Source organism: Bombina bombina, chromosome 5 (genome assembly GCF_027579735.1).
Source record: "Bombina bombina isolate aBomBom1 chromosome 5, aBomBom1.pri, whole genome shotgun sequence".
Lineage (NCBI taxonomy): Eukaryota > Metazoa > Chordata > Amphibia > Anura > Bombinatoridae > Bombina > Bombina bombina.
In genome coordinates this window covers 63,194,254-63,215,509 of record NC_069503.1, presented here as the reverse complement: position 1 = coordinate 63,215,509, position 21,256 = coordinate 63,194,254, and the positions used below count along the sequence as shown (strand labels likewise).

General features: G+C 40.6%; 1 protein-coding gene across 1 annotated transcript in view; it reads left to right on the top strand.

Annotated features, from left to right (window-relative positions):
• The first annotated feature begins 1,381 nt into the window (after positions 1-1,381).
• Positions 1,382-21,256, top strand: part of LOC128659864 (gastrula zinc finger protein XlCGF26.1-like) — a 28,835-nt gene continuing 8,960 nt past the window's right edge. Inside the window, exon 1 of the mRNA XM_053713439.1 lies at positions 1,382-1,949. The gene's annotated coding sequence lies outside the window, so the exon portion shown is untranslated. The remainder of the gene's footprint in view (positions 1,950-21,256) is intronic.

Genomic DNA, 21,256 nt, shown 5'->3' with positions numbered 1-21,256 from the left:
TTTCCCCACTTGTTCCTTATTTGAGAATGTATATGTTGAAAATTTGTATTTGAGTTGATTTCACTGTCATACACTGTATATCTGCCTCAAATTGAATCTCAATAAAAAATATAAAAAAAAAAAAAAAGACATTTTTCGGATAATGAACAGTAACGATAGAGATGTAACCTTTACGTACAATATAAGCAGAGAAATGATAACATTTTTAGATTTAGACATAATAGCCGATAAAGAAGGGCCAATAACCAAAACACACTTTAAACCCACTGATAATAACAATTACATCCATGCATCCAGTTGTCAATACCACAAATGGAAAGAAAATATACCTGTAGGGCAGTGTCTTAGAATTAGGAAAATAGGTTAAGTAATTTTGAGGAACAAATTACAGTATTAGAAAATAAATTTAAACAAAGAGGATATAATGAAAATAATATCAGTAATGCCATTATAAGAGCAAGGAACACCAAAAGAGAGTCCCTACTAGAATATAAAAGAAAGAACGATCCAGAAGGTGACCAGTGTAATGTCCCGTTTGTGACTGAGTATAGTGAAAATCACGGTCAGATAAGGAAAATTATAAAAAAGACATTGGCATTTACTAAAAAATTATCCTATAATTGGAGATAAATTACCCCATATCCTAGAATAGTTTTTAAAAGAACAAATAATTTTAAGACACTATTAGCTCCAAGTGAGTTTAAAAGAAAGAAAGGAAATAGAAAGAACAAAGACAGAGATTTATGGGGAGACGATATAAAAGGTTTCTTTCCATGTGTGACTTGTAAAGCCTGTAGGTATAGCACTAAAAAGAAAAAGGTTCCAATTCCAGGCACAGATAAAGAATATGAGATAAGAGTTACAATCAGCTGTAGTAATAAAGGAGTAGTGTACATGTTACAATGTACATGTAATTTAATCTATGTGGGGGAAACAACAAGTATTCTCAGGGATAGGATAAGAGAGCCTCTATGGAATATAGAGAAAGGTAAGCTAGAGACTCGCTTGTATCAACATTTTAGAGACAAACATAATAATAACACAAAAGATCTAAAATATTGGGGCTTATGCAAAGTGCAAGGGAATTGGAGGGGGGGGTGACTTTGAAAATAAATTACTGAGAAGAGAAGCAGAGGTTATTTATAATTTTAATACACTGTACCCCAATGGGTTAAATTCAGAACTGGATATAAGTCAATTTCTAATATAAAAAGCATGAATTAGAATAATGACTTTACAAATAAATTAATGGAATATTTTTAAATAGAAGGGCAACAGAATGACACAACTTATGGGCAATGACTCAAACGTTTTTTATGATCCTAATTTTTTTTTTATATATATTTTTTAATAACACCCGTTTTTTTATATAATAGTGAAAATATTTTGAATATAAATACATGAAGTCAATGATCCTAGCTTGGAAGAATAATAAAACAATTAAGAAATGAAGATTTTGGGACAATATAGAAGAGCAAAAAATCTGAGAAACTTTGTGGGGATATATCGCCTTAAATACAAGGGTCCAATCAGAAGAGAGAGCGGGGGATTTAAAGAGAGTCTACCAAACACACAGTTTCTTGACAAAGCCCTATAGAAGGGTGAAACACGTAGAACTGTGAGTGAGAGATGCAAAAGTTAGCAACAAGGCACCGGAAACTTTCCGGAACGGAGAACCTGACAAGGGGCAAAAATATCTGGATAACAGTTATAGCTCTGCGTACAGAGTACTCAAGAGCAGAGTGATATCCGCTCTGAGAACGGGAGACCGACCAGAGGAGAAAACGATGAATACTTGCGCAAGTATATCAGGTGCTGATATAGAATGATGTCGCGCTAACAAACAGCGGGGAAACTCCTAGAGGAAATCGTCTTTTGCGGAAGCCCAGTACGACAAGCGAAAGAGTAACAAGGTTAGACTCACTACCTAAAACACACAAGGAGGAGAGGTAAGAAAGCCTCTTTGTTTACACCGAAGTACGAAACAAATTGGAATTACAAAAAGGTATAATACTTTAAAGAATATGGCTTATGAAAGACTAAAGGTTAATAACATAACCATTTTTGGACACTTTAAGAACAGTGATATTATAGTACCGCTACACTTTAGCGGGAAACATATATTGTAACAAGATATAATTGTATGTTTTTATATATATATATATATATATATATATATATATATATATATATATATATATATATATATATATATATTATTTTTTTTTCATTTCAAAGGTTTTTCTTTCCATGGTGTTTTTGAAGTTGCCTCTGAGAATTTTGATTTTGAGGTTTTGGATGGAGTGGTCAGGTTGGGTGAAATGGTGACCAACAGGGGTGCAGTATTTTGTTTCACAGTGGTTTTTGATTTGTGTCTGTGTAAGTTCATTCGAAGGTGCAGTTTTTGGCTTGTTTCTCCAATATAGCATCCCATTTCATATGCAGTGCAATGTATCATGTATACCACATTTGCAGATATACATGAATATGCCCCTTTAATGTTATAAGATTTATTATTGTGATTTGCTGTGCTGCTTTCACAAACGTGTTGACACAGTTTGCAGAGTGCTTTATAGCAGCACTTGGTTCCATTCTGAGTGTTCTTTTTCTCAAGGGGTAGCTTCCTATGTTCCAGTTTCTGCTTTAGGTTAGGTGGTTGTCTGTATGCCAGGATTGGGGGTTTTGGAAAGATTTTTTTTGAGTGTGGGATCCTCTAAGAGTAGTGGCTGTAAGTCTTTTATTATTTTTCGTATCCCTTCCACAGCAGGGTTGTATTTGACTACTAGTGGGATACGTGATATGTTTTTCTTCTCCCTGTATTGTAGTAAGTGTTCACGTGGAGTATTGAGGGCAGAGTTAATTTTTTTATTTATAATCCTTGTTTTGTAACCTTTTTCTCTGAATGATTGGGACAGTGTGATGAGGTGTTTGTCACGGTCCTTGGTATCTGAGCAAATTCTGTGGTATCTTGTAGCCTGACTGTAGATTATGGATTTTTTAATGTGATTGGGGTGGGAGCTGGAGCTGTGGAGGTAGCTGCATCTATCTGTTGATTTCCTGTATACAGATGAGTGCAGTTTTCCATTTGTGATGGATATTGTTGTATCTAGGAAGCTGACACAGTCTCTAGAAAAGTTCATTTTAAGCTTGATTGATGCATGAAATAGATTAAATGATTTATGAAAATGTTCAAGGTTTTTTTCTCCTTCTGTCCTTATGATGAAAATATCATCGATGTAGCGAAAGTATTTGAAGGGTTTGTGAGTGTGAGTGGCTAGGAATCTCTGCTCTAAGTCAGCCATGAAGAGGTTTGCGTACTGTGGTGCCATTTTGGTGCCCATGGCTGTTCCCATGGTTTGTAAGTAGATGGAGTGGTTGAAGATTAAATAATTGTGAGTAAGTATAAATTCTGTAAGTTTACTGACTGTAGAAGCACTATATGTCTGGTTAGGGCTGTTGGAGGAAAGAAAGTTTAAGCAGGCATCAATACCATCTTTATGTGGAATATTGCTGTACAGGGATTCCACATCCATTGTCACAAGTATAGTATCCTCTGTCAATTCTGTTATCTGGCTGATTTTGTTAAGAAAATCAGTGGTGTCTTTTATAAAGCTAGTGGTGCTAATAACTAAGGGCTTAAGAATATTCTCCACTAGGCCCGATAGTTGCTCAGTCAGAGTGTCCATGCCTGTTGTTATTGGTCTTCCTGGGTTCCCTGGTTTGTGGATTTTTGGGAGCATGTAGAATGTCCCTATGCTAGGGTTAGAGGGCACCAGTTTGTCCAGTTTATGTTGCGTGTGTTTAGGGAATGTTTTAATTAGTTTTCTAAGTTGCAAAGTGTATTCCTGGGTGGGGTCCTTTTCCAGTTTTTTGTAATAAGTTTGATCTGATAATTGTCTATTTCCCTCTGTGATGTAGTCCTGTGTATTCATCATCACCACTGCTCCTCCCTTGTCTGCAGGCTTAATGGTAATATTTTCATTATTTCTTAAGTTTTTTATAGCGTTTTTTTCTAAGTGTGAGAGGTTATACATTATTTTTTTCTGCTGTGTGTTGAGCAGAGATGCAGTTCTCAACCGGAAGCTTTCAATATAGCTGTCCAATTTTGTGTTGCGTCCTGGTGCAGGTGTGAAGATTGTGTTCTTTTTCTTTTCATTGTAGTCCTCCCTAGTGCTGGTATTTTCTTTGTTATAGAAGAATTCTTTTAGCCGCAATCTCCTGAAGTATTCTTCTAAGTCTGAGTACAGTTGGATTTTGTCTAGATTTGTACTTGGACAGAATGATAATCCTTTACACAGAACTGATATCTCTGGCCCTGACAGGTGGTAGTTTGAAAGGTTCATAATCCCTGAGTTTTCTGTGTGGTTTTCTTGGTTGGTGACAGTTTGTGTTTTAAATGAGGTGCTGTTATTGTCTGTGGACGTTTGGTCATTTGTTGTTGTAGTTGATCTGTCACCTGGAGCTCTGTTTTCTTGCATTTGGTGTTTTATTCTGTTTTGTGACAGGCATGCAAGTTTCTTCTTTTTCTTCTTGATAAAATTTTGTTGTTGTGCTTTGTGGAAGTGTTGCATTTCTTTTTTAATTTCTTCATTGTAGCCATTATTTTCTTGTAGTTTTTGTAGTAGGAGCTGCTTTTGGTCTTTTTATTATTTGCTTTTTGCTGTATAGTTGATGAATTAGGTTATTTCTCAGTTTCTCACTGGTACGTCTGCAAAGTTTTTCAGCATACTCACAGTTATGAGTGGTTGCAAGTGGATTCTTAATTTTCAGTCCATTTGGAATGAGATTCATTTTTTTGCAGGATGATAGGAAGTATATATCACTGTTGATCTGTGTTTCTTTTGTGATCAGTTTCATGATTTGCTTCTTATTATGGCTATATTCAGTATCTTCCATAGTCACGTTGATTGGAGTAGCCATGTTAGTCCAGAGATTTAGATATCAAAATAACAAGAGTATTGCATTGAGCAATGATACTTTTTTTTATTGGACTAACTATACATTTATAGATATTGATTCAATGTTGATATATAACTTTATGTCAGTATATGCTCTATGTATAGCTATATATTTCCCCTGTCTGTTCTCCTACACTGGACACTGTCTGCCTGTTACCTAAGCCCCCCTTATGATTTTTACGACACCTCCTCCTCTCCCTGCACTGTCTTCTTAGCTATTCTGTGTTTTAAGATACAATCTGTAAATTCCATTGAATTGGTCAGTATTGCTTCAGACTTGATAAAGGAAGGAACTCTTCCGAAAGCTTGTCAACTTATAAATGTATAGTTAGTCCAATAAAAAAAAGTATCATTGCTCAATGCAATACTCTTGTTATTTTGATATCTAAATCTCTGGACTAACATGGCTACTCCAATCAACGTGACTATGGTGTATGTATATATATATATATATATATATATATATATATATATATATATTCATTCATATATTCATTCTGGAGTATTTTACAAAGTTTTTAATTATATTTTTTTATATAATTATATTTTATATTTTTAAAGTTGTCATTAGCCCAAATATACATAATTTCTCCAACATTGGTGTGTCCGGTCCACGGCGTCATCCTTACTTGTGGAAATATCTCTTCCCCAACAGGAAATGGCAAAGAGTCCCAGCAAAGCTGGCCATTTAGTCCCTCCTAGGCTCCGCCCACCCCAGTCATTCTCTTTGCCGTTGCACAGGCAACATCTCCACGGAGATGGTTAAGAGTTTTTTGGTGTTTAAATGTAGTTTTTTATTCTTCTATCAAGTGTTTGTTATTTTAAAATAGTGCTGGTATGTACTATTTACTCTGAAACAGAAAAAGATGAAGATTTCTGTTTGTAAGAGGAAGATGATTTTAGCAGACAGTAACTAAAATCGATTGCTGTTTCCACATAGGACTGTTGAGATGAAGTAACTTCAGTTGGGGGAAACAGTTAGCAGACTTTTCTGCTTAAGGTATGACTAGCCATATTTCTAACAAGACTGTGTAATGCTGGAAGGCTGTCATTTCCCCTCATGGGGACCGGTAAGCCATTTTCGTAGTCTCAAACAGAATAAAGGGCTTAATATGGGCTATAAAACTGGTAGACACTTTTATGGGCTAAATCGATTGCTTTATTTGGACATTTTATACATGTTTATGCTGATATTTCACATTTATAAGCTTGGGGAACGTTTATTAACGGCAGGCACTATGTTAGACACCTTTTCCAGTCAGGGAGGGCCTTCCCAGTTGTAGGCTGAGCCTCATTTTCGCGCCATTACTGTGCAGTTGTTTTTGAGAGCAAATCATGCAGATGCATGTGTGAGGACCTGAAAATAGCTGGAAAAGTTTCTAGAAGGCGTCATTTGGTATCGTATTCCCCTCTGGGCTTGGTTAGGTCACAGCAAAAGCTGTAGCTGGGACTGTATAGGGGTTAAAATTGTAAACGGCTCCGGTTCCGTTATTTTAAGGGTTAAAGCTCTGAAATTTGGTGTGCAATACTCTTTATGCTTTAAGACACTGTGGTGAAATTTTCACATATTCAGTAATAAAGTGTTTCTGTTTAAAATTTAAAGAGACAGTAACGGTTTTGTTTTAAAACGGTTTTTGTGCTTTATTAACAAGTTTAAGCCTGTTTAACATGTCTGTGCCTTTGGATAAGCTATGTTCTATATGTATGAAAGCCAATGTGTCTCCCCATTTAAATGTGTGTGATAATTGTGCCATAGCGTCCAAACAAAGTAAGGACAGTACTGCCACAGATAATGAAATTGCCCAAGATGATTCCTCAGATGAGGGGAGTAGACATGATACTACATCATCTCCTACTGTGTCTACACCAGTTTTGCCCACGCAGGAGGCCCCTAGTACATCTAGTGCGCCAATGCTTATTACCATGCAAAAATTGACGGCTGTAATGGATAACTCCATAGCAAATATTTTATCCAAAATGCCTGCATATCAGAGAAAGCGCGATTGCTCTGTTTTAAACACTGAAGAGCAGGAGGGCGCTGATGATAATTGTTCTGTCATACCCTCACACCAATCTGAAGTGGCCATGAGGGAGGTTTTGTCAGATGGGGAAATTTCAGATTCAGGAAAAATTTCTCAACAAGCTGAACCTGATGTTGTGACATTTAAATTTAAATTAGAACATCTCCGCGCACTGCTTAAGGAGGTGTTATCTACTCTGGATGATTGTGACAACTTGGTCATTCCAGAGAAATTATGCAAAATGGACAAGTTTCTAGAGGTTCCGGTGCACCCCGACGCTTTTCCTATACCCAAGCGGGTGGCGGACATAGTGAATAAAGAGTGGGAGAAGCCCGGCATACCTTTTGTTCCCCCCCCTATTTTTAAGAAATTATTTCCTATGGTCGACCCCAGAAAGGACTTATGGCAGACAGTCCCTAAGGTCGAGGGGGCAGTTTCTACTTTAAACAAGCGCACTACTATCCCTATTGAGGATAGTTGTGCTTTCAAAGATCCTATGGATAAAAAATTGGAAGGTTTGCTTAAAAAGATTTTTGTACAGCAAGGTTACCTTCTACAACCCATTTCGTGCATTGTTCCTGTCACTACTGCTGCGTGGTTCTGGTTCGAGGAACTAGAAAAGTCGCTCGGTAGAGAGACTCCATATGAGGAGGTTATGGACAGAGTTCACGCACTTAAGTTTGCTAACTCTTTTATTTTAGATGCCGCTTTGCAATTAGCTAAATTAGCGGCAAAAAATTCAGGGTTTGCAATTGTGGCGCGTAGAGCGCTTTGGCTAAAGTCTTGGTCAGCGGATGTATCATCCAAGACAAAATTGCTTAACATCCCTTTCAAAGGTAAAACTCTCTTCGGACCAGAATTGAAAGAGATTATCTCAGACATCACTGGGGGAAAGGGCCACGCCCTCCCACAAGATAGGCCGTTCAAGGCCAAGAAAAAGTCTAATTTCTCCTGTTAAGTGTAGTCAGTCCACGGGTCATCCATTACTTATGGGATATTAACTCCTCCCTAACAGGAAGTGCAAGAGGATCACCCAAGCAGAGCTGCTATATAGCTCCTCCCCTCTACGTCATACCCAGTCATTCTCTTGCACCTAACTAATAGATAGGACGTGTGAGAGGACTGTGGTTATTAAAATTAGTTTTTATTTCTTCAATCAAAAGTTTGTTATTTTAAACAGCACCGGAGTGTGTTGTTTTTTCTCAGGCAGCATTAGAAGAAGAATCTACCTGAGTTGTGTATGATCTTAGCGGACGTAACTAAGATCCATTTGCTGTTCTCGGCCATTCTGAGGAGCGAGGTAACTTCAGAACAGGGGACAGCGGGCAGGGTTCACCTGCAAGGAGGTATGTTGCAGTGTATTATTTTCTAAGGAATGGAATTGACTGAGAAAATACTGCTAATACCGATGTAATGTAAGTACAGCCTTAAATGCAGTACTAGTAACTGGTATCAGGCTGATATGTGTGTATGCTTGCATTTCTGGGGAATGGCACTTCACTAAGAAAATACTGTATATATATAACTTATAGCCTTTTCTGCAGTGAAAGCGACTAGCAACAGGCTTTTTATTAACATTTCATATATTTATATTTAAAACGTTTACTGGCATGTTAATCGTTTTTTTCTCTGAGGTACTTGGTGAAAATTTTTTATGGGCATTATTTTTCCACATGGCTGTCGTTGGTTTATGAATAAAATCAGTTTACTGAGCTTCCCCACTGTTGTATTATGAGTGGGAGGGGCCTATTTTGGCGCTTTTACTGCGCAGTAGAAATTCAGTCAGAAGTCTTCCTTGTTCTCCCTGCATGATCCAGGACGTCTCTTCAGAGCTCAGGGGTCTCCAAAACTAGTTTTCAGGGAGGTAATCACTCACAGCAGACCTGTGAGACTGTGCTTTGACTGTGATAAAAGCGTATATATTTTTATTGTTATCCGTTTTTTGGTATTAAGGGGTTAATCATCCATTTGCTAGTGGGTGCAATCCTTTGCTAAATTAATTAAGTTAATGTGAAAATTTGGTTTCTATAACTAATCCGGTTCATTGTTATTTCAACTGTGACAGTTTTGTGTGCTTCTTAAAGGCACAGTAACGTTTTTTATATTGCTTGTAAAATTATTTGAAAAGTATTTTCCAAGCTTGCTAGTCTAATTGCTAGTTTGTTTAAACATGTCTGACATAGAGGAATCTCTTTGTGCAATATGTTCAAAGGCCAATGTGGAGCCCAATAGAAATTTGTGTACTAATTGCATTGATGCTACTTTAAGTAAAAGCCAATCTGTACATGTTAAGAAAATTTCACCAGACAACGAGGGGGAAGTTATGCCGACTAACTCTCCTCACGTGTCAGTACCTGCATCTCCCGCTCAGGAGGTGCGTGATATTGTGACGCCAAGTACATCAGGGCGGCCTTTACAAATCACTTTGCAAGACAGGGCTAATGTTATGACTGAAGTTTTATCTAAATTGCCAGAACTTAGGGGTAAACGCGACCACTCTGGGGTGAGAACAGAGTGCGCTGAAAATACTAGGGCCATGTCTGATACTGCGTCACAATTTGCAGAACATGAAGACAGAGAGCTTCATTCTGTGGGTGACGGATCTGATCCAAATAAACTGGATTCAGACATTTCAAATTTTAAATTTAAGCTTGAGAACCTCCGTGTGTTACTAGGGGAGGTATTAGCGGCTCTGAATGATTGTAACACGGTTGCAATCCCACAGAAAATATGTAGGCTGGATAAATATTTTGCTGTAAGGATTAATTCTTCCCCTAAATTTGAGAAAAAAATAGAGGTAGATAAGGACCTCAGCTGCAGGTTAATTTTTATGTGTTGGATGGGTGATGGAGAGCACTTCCCACATAGGTGAATAGGAATGTGGTAATTGTGGTGTCTCTACAATCCCCTTTCAGATAATATACGGTAATGCTGCTTTCACTTCTGAGATGGGAGAATATTACTTCTTTGCACAGGGTAAAAACAGCTTAACCAGTAATTGAGTAAGTGCTGATGATAACATAGAATAAAGCATGGAATCCCTAAGTTCTTGCAAGAAAAATAATTAATATGCCAGCATTGTAGAATTTCCTTACTAACCTAGGAGAGATCTCTTTGTGAATATCTGTTTAACTAATATATTACAACAGTTGGTATTTAGTCTCATCTAGTATCCAGTAACAACAGTTTGAAAGCATATGTAGAATGATTCCCAAAGTTACATTTATTATTTCAGCTGAGCTCCGGTATGACTTCTAAATATCAGTCTGTTTGGTCGCTTACCGGTAAGGATGAAGGTAGCAAGTGGGACAAAGTCCAGTTATTTTTAGCAAAGTTGTCTGGAGCGAGATGCGGCTAACAGTTAAGCTGAGAGACGAAGTCGAGTGCACTTCCGGTGGCGTGTGACGTCACACGATAGATGCTGGGAGCAGTAGTTCAGAGAGATTCCGAATCAAAGAATGGCTTGAAGCTTGAGTGCAGTTGCTCAGAGTAGGCGGCACAAATACCAAGCAATTAGATAAGGGTGAGTTCATCATTTATAGGAAGTTAGGAAGTGGGTGTGTCGATATAGGTGCAAGAGCAAAGGGAACAAAGGATACTCAAAGAACAAGGCCATTCACAAAAATATGACAGGATCCCCCCCCAAATGATCAACTCCGGGGATCAGGAGCAGGACGGTCAGGATGGCGGCTATGAAACTGGGCAAGGAGTCGGGGAGCTGAGAGGTTAGCAGCTGGTTCCCAAGAATCCTCAGAGTCGGGGTAACCCTTCCAATGTATCAAATACTGCAGAGAGCCTCTGAGGAGACGAGAGTCAAGGATACTGTGGACCTCATATTCGTCCGGAGGCAGAGGCAACGAAGGTAGATGAAGATCCTGTATAGAATGTTGATGGAGAGTGCGATAGGGTTTGAGGAGGGAAACATGGAAGGTAGGATGAGTCTTCATATGGGCTGGTAAGGTCAAAGTGACAGCGTTTGCATTCACTATTCTAGCAATGGGGAATGGTCCTATATAAGTAGAGGAAAGCTTCTTGGAGGGGAAAGGCAGACGAAGGTTACGAGTAGAAAGCCAAACGTAATCACCCAGTCGATATTCTGGGGATGGTGAATGTCTTTTATCATAGTGGCGTTTGTATCTTTCTTTGGCAAGCTTTATATTTTCAGTTGTTAATGAAAAAGCATCCGAAATCGTGTTTACCAGTTCATTCACCACTGGACAGGTGTTTTGGTTAGAGTTCTGCCAATGAAAAGTGGGATGGAATCCATAGTTGATAAAAAATGGTGAAGCTTTGGTGGAACTGTGGTAGGTGTTGTTGAAAGCGAACTCAGCAGGAGGTAGGAGGTCTACCCAATTATCCTGTCGAGCTGAAATGAAACAGCGGAGGTATTGTTCAATCCATTGATTAGTCCTTTCTGTTTGACCATTAGTCTGTGGGTGAAATGAAGTACTGAGGCGGCTGGTGATACGGAGAGTGCGGCATAATTCCTTCCATAGTCTGCTGGTGAATTGAGTCCCTCTATCAGAGGTAATGGTAGTTGGAAGTCCATGTAACTTGAAGACATGAGAGAGGAGTAAAGTGACCGTCTCAAGTGTAGTAGGTAGTTTATGGTAGGGTATAAAATGAGCCATCTTACTAAATAGATCTACAACTACTAGGATAGTGTTCTGTCTGCTAGAAATTGGTAGATCGACAATGAAATCAATGGCAATATCTGACCAAGGACGTTCCGGAGTGGGTAGAGGTATCAATTTCCCTGTAGCTGAGGTCCTAGAGGATTTTGAGACAGCACAAACCTTACAAGTCTTTACATAATTGGCTGTATCTGATAAAAGATTAGGCCACCAGAAAAAACGAGAGAGGAGTTCTTGAGTCTTGTTGATGCCTGGATGTCCAACCAGTAGTGACTCATGAAGTGTGCTTAAGACTTGTTCCCTAAGGACAGGGGGTACGTAAACTTTGTCATGATGATGGTATAATCCATCGGAATATTGGTTCAGGGCAGATTTAGGTAGGGTGGCATCTTTCATTTGTTCATCTCTGAAAAGCTTAGTATGGGTTACAGAGAGTCCTATAAAACGTTCTGGAGGGATTAGAGAAGATTCTTCAGGATGGATAAGAGGTTGAGGAAATTGGCGAGAAAGAGCATCAGCCTTTTTATTCTTAGAAGCAGGTCTATAGGTGATGAGATAGTTAAAACGGGCAAGGAATAAATTCCAACGTACCTGTCGTGCAGAGAGAGTCCGATTGCTTTTGAGGTACTCCAAATTTTTGTGATCAGTATATATTAAGATTGGTATTTCAGTACCTTCGAGTAAGTGTCTCCAATGTTCCAATGATGCCTTAATTGCCAATAGTTCCTTATCCCCTATCGGGTAGTTCAATTCAGGAGAGGTCATAACCCTGGAATAGAAGGCAACTGGATGTAGGGGTTCGGTGCTAGTTTGTCTTTGGGACAGTATAGCTCCAAGTGCATAATTTGAGGCGTCTACCTTAAGGATAAACTGGAGTTTAGGATCGGGAAATCGTAGAATTGGAGCTGATGTAAATGCAGATTTTAAGAAGTCAAAGATTTGTTGTAATTGTTCATTCCATTTGAACCTTCCCTCCTTTTTTGTGAGGTTGGTTAGTGGTCTGGTTAGGGCAGCAAAATCTTTTACAAATTTGCGATAGAAATTAGCAAAGCCCATAAACCTCTGGACATCCCTCTTAGTTGTCGGAGCTGGCCATTTGAGAATAGCAGCTACCTTATTACCTTCCATTTGTATACCATCTGGGGTGATTTCATATCCTAGGAAATTGATCCTTCTTGAGTGGAAAATACACTTTTCTAACTTCACATAGAGGGAATTTTCTCTAAGACGTGTTAAGACAATTTTGACGTGCTTTATATGCTCCTCGAGAGTGGGAGAATATATCAAAATGTCATCGAGGTAAATTACTACGAAGAGATCTAGTAAGTCTCTGAATATATCATTGATAAAATATTGAAATGTGGCAGGGGCATTACACAGACCAAAAGGCATTACTGTGTATTCATATAAACCGTAGCGAGTACGGAAAGCTGTCAACCATTCATGTCCTGATTTGATTCTAACTAAATTATAGGCACCTCTGAGGTCTAATTTAGTGTAGAAAGAAGCATCTTTCAATCTATCTATTAGTTGAGGGATTAAGGGTAGAGGGTATCTGTTTTTTATGGTACGTTTGTTTAATTCTCTGTAGTCAATGATTGGTCTGAGAGATTGGTCTTTGTTTCTAACAAAGAATATCCCCGCACCAGCAGGAGAGGTAGAGGGACGTATGAATCCTTTTTCTAAGTTTTCTTTTAAGTAAGTCTTGAGATGTTGTAGTTCAGAATCAGACAGAGGAAATATATGGCCATATGGTATATCTACACCTGGCAGTAGGTCTATGGGACAGTCATATGTCCTATGGGGTGGTAGAACCTCTGAGTCCTTTTTGCTAAAAACGTCAGTGAATTGGATATATTCTTGAGGTACAGTGACAGGTTCTGTGAGAAGCAACTGTTCATGGAAAAGGCAGTTGTCTTTACAATAGGAGGAATTAAATGAGACGGTAGATTTAGACCAAATAATAGTGGGATCATGTTTTTTGAACCATTGAATCCCTAAAATTACAGGGAAAAGGGGTGAAGGTATTACATCAAAAGAGGCAAATTCGGTATGATGTGTATCAGTGGTTATGCGTAGTGGAATAGTATGATGTGTTATTGGATCAGTGGAAATTTCTTTACCATCTACAAAACGAAGGAGACTTGGGTTTAACTTTTTAAGTAACGGTATTTTATTTAAGTGTACATAGTCAAAGTCAATGTAGTTGTGGCTGGCACCAGAATCAAGTATTGCTTGGGTCTGCAGTCGCTGATGTTCCCACTGCAACAGAATAGGTAGAGAGCAATGGTTAGCTTGTGAATGTTTTAGGGAAAAACATATTTGTACCTTCCTATGCTTACCATTCTTACGTTGCAATTGGGTACATTCTCTGATGGTATGGTCTAATCCCCCACAGTACATGCATAAGTCGTTAGCCTTACGCCTGAGTTTTTCCTGTGGGGTTAAAGGTCCTCTTATAAAGCCAAGTTCCATTGGCACTGATGATAACTTGGTGGTAGATTTGGATGGCAGGATGGGAGTGTGGTAGACTTGTGGGTGTTTTTGTACTGTGTCTGGGTAACGTCTTTCAGATCGTCGTTCTCTAATACGTCTATCTAAGGTTATGGATAGATCTATAAGTTGGTCAAGGGTGTCAGGTAATGGTTGTCTGGCAAGTTCGTCCTTAAGGGCGTCAGACAAGCCCAAGCGAAATTGATTTCTCAAGGACAAGTCATTCCAGAGAGTATCAGTGGAGTATTTTTTAAAGTCTGTTATATATTCCTCGACTTGTCTCTTGTTTTGGCGTAGGGAGCGCATGGCTGTTTCAGCTGAGAGCTGCTTAAAAGTGTCATCATAGAGTTGTGCCATAGCTTTAAAGAATTGTTCGAGTGAAAAAAGAATTGGGTCATCAGTCTCAAAGAAAAAATTAGCCCATATGCGTGGTTCTCCCCGTAAATAAGAAATAGTGGTCAAAACCTTTAAGTGGTCATTGGGATAGGTTTTTGGTTTTAACTGAAAGTATAAGTAACAAGAATTTTTAAATTCTCTAAATTCATTGCGGTTACCTGAGAAAGGTTGAGGGGGGTTGGGCTGTGGCTCGTGGGTACTTAAAGTAACCTTTAGTGTGTCAATTTTGTCATTAATGTACTGTTTAAGAGAGGTGTTCTCTGTTTGTAAGGCAGTCATTCCCTTAGTTAAATTTTCTACAGTCAGTGTGAGTGCCTCCACATGGCTGATTAATCCTGCTGGGTCCATATTCAGGGCTTGGTATTAGTGTAAGGATTAATTCTTCCCCTAAATTTGAGAAAAAAATAGAGGTAGATAAGGACCTCAGCTGCAGGTTAATTTTTATGTGTTGGATGGGTGATGGAGAGCACTTCCCACATAGGTGAATAGGAATGTGGTAATTGTGGTGTCTCTACAATCCCCTTTCAGATAATATACGGTAATGCTGCTTTCACTTCTGAGATGGGAGAATATTACTTCTTTGCACAGGGTAAAAACAGCTTAACCAGTAATTGAGTAAGTGCTGATGATAACATAGAATAAAGCATGGAAGCCCTAAGTTCTTGCAAGAAAAATAATTAATATGCCAGCATTGTAGAATTTCCTTACTAACCTAGGAGAGATCTCTTTGTGAATATCTGTTTAACTAATATATTACAACAGTTGGTATTTAGTCTCATCTAGTATCCAGTAACAACAGTTTGAAAGCATATGTAGAATGATTCCCAAAGTTACATTTATTATTTCAGCTGAGCTCCGGTATGACTTCTAAATATCAGTCTGTTTGGTCGCTTACCGGTAAGGATGAAGGTAGCAAGTGGGACAAAGTCCAGTTATTTTTAGCAAAGTTGTCTGGAGCGAGATGCGGCTAACAGTTAAGCTGAGAGACGAAGTCGAGTGCACTTCCGGTGGCGTGTGACGTCACACGATAGATGCTGGGAGCAGTAGTTCAGAGAGATTCCGAATCAAAGAATGGCTTGAAGCTTGAGTGCAGTTGCTCAGAGTAGGCGGCACAAATACCAAGCAATTAGATAAGGGTGAGTTCATCATTTATAGGAAGTTAGGAAGTGGGTGTGTCGATATAGGTGCAAGAGCAAAGGGAACAAAGGATACTCAAAGAACAAGGCCATTCACAAAAATATGACATTTGCGGTACCGACGTGTACTGACGTTTTTCCTATACCTAAGAGGCTTACAGAAATTGTTAACAAGGAGTGGGATAGACCCGGTGTGCCTTTCTCACCCCCTCCTATATTTAGAAAAATGTTTCCAATAGACGCCACCACACGGGACTTATGGCAGATGGTCCCTAAGGTGGAGGGAGCAGTTTCTACTTTAGCTAAGCGTACCACTATCCCGGTGGAGGATAGCTGTGCTTTTTCAGATCCAATGGATAAAAAGTTAGAGGGTTACCTTAAGAAAATGTTTGTTCAACAAGGTTTTATATTGCAACCCCTTGCATGCATTGCACCTGTCACGGCTGCGGCAGCATTCTGGTTTGAGTCTCTGGAAGAGACCATTAGCTCAGCTACATTGGATGAGATTACAGACAAGCTTAGAGTCCTTAAGCTAGCTAATTCATTTATTTCTGATGCCGTAGTACATTTAACTAAGCTTACGGCTAAGAACTCCGGATTCGCCATTCAGGCGCGCAGAGCGCTGTGGCTTAAATCCTGGTCAGCTGATGTGACTTCTAAATCTAAATTGCTTAACATACCTTTCAAGGGGCAGACCTTATTCGGGCCCCGGTTTGAAAGAAATTATCGGCTGACATTACTGGAGGTAAGGGCCATGCCCTGCCTCAAGGACAGAGCCAAACCAAGGGCTAGACAGTCTAATTTTCGTGCCTTTTCGCAACTTCAAGGCAGGAGCAGCATCAACTTCCTCCGCTCCAAAACAGGAAGGAACTGTTGCTCGCTACAGACAGGGCTGAAACCTAACCAGACCTGGAACAAGGGCAAGCAGGCCAGAAAACCTGCTGCTGCCCCCTAAGACAGCATGAAGTGAGGGCCCCCGATCCGGAAACGGATCTAGTGGGGGGCAGACTTTCTCTCTTCGCCCAGGCTTGGGCAAGAGATGTCCAGGATCCCTTGGCGTTAGAGATCATATCTCAGGGATATCTTCTGGACTTCAAAGCTTCTCCTCCAAAAGGGAGATTTCATCTTTCAAGGTTGTCAACAAACCAGATAAAGAAAGAGGCGTTTCTACGCTGTGTACAAGATCTTTTACTAATGGGAGTGATCCACCCGGTTCCGCGGTCGGAACACGGACAAGGCTTTTACTCAAATCTGTTTGTGGTTCCCAAGAAAGAAGGAACCTTCAGACCAATCTTGGATTTAAAGATCCTAAACAAATTCCTAAGAGTTCCATCGTTCAAAATGGAAACTATTCGGACAATCTTACCCATGATCCACAAGGGTCAGTTCATGACCACAGTGGATTTAAAGGATGCGTACCTTCACATACCGATTCACAAGGATCATTACCGGTACCTAAGGTTTGCCTTCCTAGACAGGCATTACCAGTTTGTAGCTCTTCCCTTCGGGTTAGCTACTGCTCCAAGAATCTTCACAAAGGTTCTGGGTTCTCTTCTGACGGTACTAAGACCGCGAGGAATATCGGTAGCTCCGTACCTAGACGACATTCTGATACAAGCGTCAAGTTTCCAAGCTGCCAAGTCTCATACAGAGTTAGTACTGGCATTTCTAAGGTCACATGGGTGGAAGGTGAACGAAGAAAAGAGTTCTCTTTTGCCACTCACAAGAGTTCCCTTCTTAGGGACTCTTATATATTCGGTAGAAATGAAAATTTACCTGACAGAGGACAGGTTAACAAAACTCCTAAATGCTTGCCGTGTCCTTCATTCCATTCCACACCCGTCAGTGGCTCAATGCATGGAGGTAATCGGTTTAATGGTAGCGGCAATGGACATAGTTCCCTTTGCACGCCTGCATCTCAGACCACTGCAATTGTGCATGCTAAGTCAGTGGAATGGGGATTACTCAGATTTGTCCCCTATGCTGAATCTGGATCAAGAGACCAGAAATTCTCTTCTATGGTGGCTCTCTCGGCCACATCTGTCCAAGGGGATGCCCTTCAGCAGACCAGATTGGACGATTGTAACAACAGACGCCAGCCTGCTAGGTTGGGGTGCTGTCTGGAATTCCCTGAAGACTCAGGGATCATGGACTCAGGAGGAGAGTCTCCTTCCCATAAACATTCTGGAATTAAGAGCAGTTTTCAATGCCCTTCTAGCTTGGCCTCAGCTAGCAACTCTGAGGTTCATCAGGTTTCAGTCGGACAACATCACGACTGTGGCTTACATCAACCATCAAGGAGGGACAAGGAGTTCCCTAGCGATGATGGAAGTCTCAAAGATAATTCTCTGGGCAGAGTCTCACTCTTGCCACCTATCAGCGATCCCCATCCCAGGCGTGGAGAACTGGGAGGCGGATTTCCTAAGTCGCCAGACTTTTCATCCGGGGGAGTGGGAACTTCATCCGGAGGTCTTTGCCCAAATACTTCGGCGTTGGGGAAAACCAGATATGGATCTCATGGCGTCTCGCCAGAACGCCAAGCTTCCTTGTTATGGGTCCAGGTCCAGGGACCCGGGAGCGGTTCTGATAGATGCTCTGACAGCACCTTGGACCTTCAAGATGGCTTATGTGTTTCCACCCTTCCCGATGCTTCCTCGATTGATTGCCAGGATCAAACAGGAGAGAGCATCGGTGATTCTAATACCGCCTGCGTGGCCACGCAGGACCTGGTATGCAGATCTAGTGGACATGTCGTCTTGTCCACCTTGGTCTCTGAGACAGGACCTTCTAATTCAGGGTCCTTTCAAACATCAAAATCTAATTTCTCTGAGGCTGACTGCATGGAGATTGAACGTTTGATTTTATCAAAGCGTGGATTTTCGGAGTCAGTAATTGATACCTTAATACAGGCTAGGAAACCTGTTACCAGGAAAATTTACCATAAAATATGGCGTAAATACTTACATTGGTGCGAATCCAAGAGTTACTCATGGGAGTAAGGTTAGGATTTCCTAGGATATTGTCTTTTCTACAAGAAGGTTTAGAAAAGGGTTTATCTGCAAGTTCTTTAAAGGGACAGATCTCAGCTCTGTCCATCCTTTTACACAAACGTCTGTCAGAAGTTCCAGACGTTCAGGCTTTTTGTCAGGCTTTGGCCAGGATTAAGCCTGTGTTTAAGACTGTTGCTCCACCGTGGAGCTTAAACTTAGTTCTTAACGTTTTACAGGGTGTTCCGTTTGAACCCCTTCATTCCATTGATATCAAGCTGTTATCTTGGAAAGTTCTGTTTTTAATGGCTATCTCCTCGGCTCGAAGAGTCTCTGAGTTATCGGCCTTACATTGTGATTCTCCTTATCTGATTTTTCATTCAGACAAGGTAGTTCTGCATACTAAACCTGGGTTCTTACCTAAGGTAGTCACTAACAGGAATATTAATCAAGAGATTGTTGTTCCATCATTGTGCCCTAACCCTTCTTCAAAGAAGGAACGACTTCTACACAATCTAGACGTAGTCCGTGCCCTGAAATTTTATTTACAGGCAACTAAAGATTTTCGCCAAACTTCTTCCCTGTTTGTCGTTTATTCTGGACAGAGGAGAGGTCAAAAAGCTTCTGCTACCTCTCTCTCTTTTCTGGCTTCGTAGCATAATACGTTTAGCCTATGAAACTGCTGGACAGCAGCCTCCTGAAAGAATTACAGCTCATTCTACGAGAGCTGTGGCTTCCACTTGGGCCTTTAAGAATGAGGCCTCTGTTGAACAGATTTGCAAGGCTGCAACTTGGTCTTCTCTTCATACTTTTTCCAAATTTTACAAATTTGACACTTTTGCTTCTTCTGAGGCTGTTTTTGGGAGAAAGGTAGTGTAGTCAGTCCACGGCCCGCCCTGTTTTTTATGGCAGGTCTCAATTTTAAATTAAACTCCAGTCACCACTGCACCCTATAGTTTCTCCTTTCTCGTTTGGTTTCGGTCGAATGACTGGGTATGACGTAGAGGGGAGGAGCTATATAGCAGCTCTGCTTGGGTGATCCTCTTGCACTTCCTGTTAGGGAGGAGTTAATATCCCATAAGTAATGGATGACCCGTGGACTGACTACACTACAGGAGAAAGGAATTTATCAGGTATGCATAAATTTTGTTTTTCGTTCCTTTCGCAATTTCAGGAACGGACCGGCCTCTAATTCTGCATCCTCTAAGCAAGAGGGTAATGCCTCACAGCCCAAACCAGCCTGGAAACCTATGCAAGGCTGGAACAAGGGTAAAGCAGGCCAAGAAGCCTGCTGCTGCTAACAAAACAGCATGAAGGAGTAGCCCCCGATCCGGGACCGGATCTAGTAGGGGGCAGACTCTCTCTCTTTGCTCAGGCTTGGGCAAGAGATGTTCAGGATCCCTGGGCACTAGAAATAGTTTCTCAGGGTTATCTTCTGGAATTCAGGGAACTACCCCCAAGGGGGAAGGTTCCACATGTCTCACTTATCCTTAAACCAAATAAAGAGACAGGCGTTCTTACATTGTGTAGAAGACCTGTTAAAAATGGGAGTGATACACCCAGTCCCAATAAAGGAACAGGGAATGGGATTTTATTCAAATCTGTTCGTAGTTCCCAAAAAAGAGGGAACCTTCAGACCAATTTTGGATCTGAAGATCCTAAACAAATTTCTCAGGATTCCATCGTTCAAAATGGAAACCATTCGAACGATTCTACCCACTATCCAGGAAGGTCAATTTATGACTACCGTGGGATCTAAAGGATGCGTACCTACATATTCCTATCCACAAAGAACATCATCAGTTCCTAAGGTTCGCCTTTCTGGACAAACATTACCAGTTTGGTGGCCCTCCCATTCGGGTTAGCCACTGCTCCAAGGATTTTCACAAAGGTACTCGGGTCCCTTCTAGCGGTTTCTAAGACCGAGGGGCATTGCAGTAGTACCATACTTGGACGACATTCTAATACAAGCGTCGTCCCTGTCAAAAGCAAAGGCTCATACAGACATTGTTCTGGCCTTTCTCAGATCGCACGGATGGAAGGTGAACATAGAAAAAAAGTTCTCTGTCTCCGTCAACAAAGTTCCCTTCTTGGGAACAATAATAGATTCCTTAGAAATGAGGATTTTTCTGACAGAGGTCAGAAAATCAAAACTTCTAAGCGCTTGTCAAGTTCTTCATTCTGTTCCACGTCCTTCCATAGCTCAGTGCATGGAAGTAGTAGGGTTGATGGTTGCAGTAATGGACATAGTTCCTTTTGCACAAATTCATCTAAGACCATTACAACTGTGCATGCTCAAACAGTGGAATGGGGACTATACAGACTTGTCTCCAATGATTCAAGTAGATCAGAAGACCAGAGATTCACTCCGTTGGTGGCTGACCCTGGACCATCTATCCCAGGGAATGAGCTTCCGCAGACCAGAGTGGGTCATTGTCATGACCGACGCCAGTCTAATGGGCTGGGGCGCGGTCTGGGAATCCCTGAAGACTCAGGGTCTATGGTCTCGGGAAGAGTCGCTTCTCCCGATAAACATTCTGGAACTAAGAGCGATTTTCAATGCTCTCAGGGCTTGGCCTCAACTAGCAAAGGCCATATTCTTAAGATTCCAATCAGACAACATGACGACCG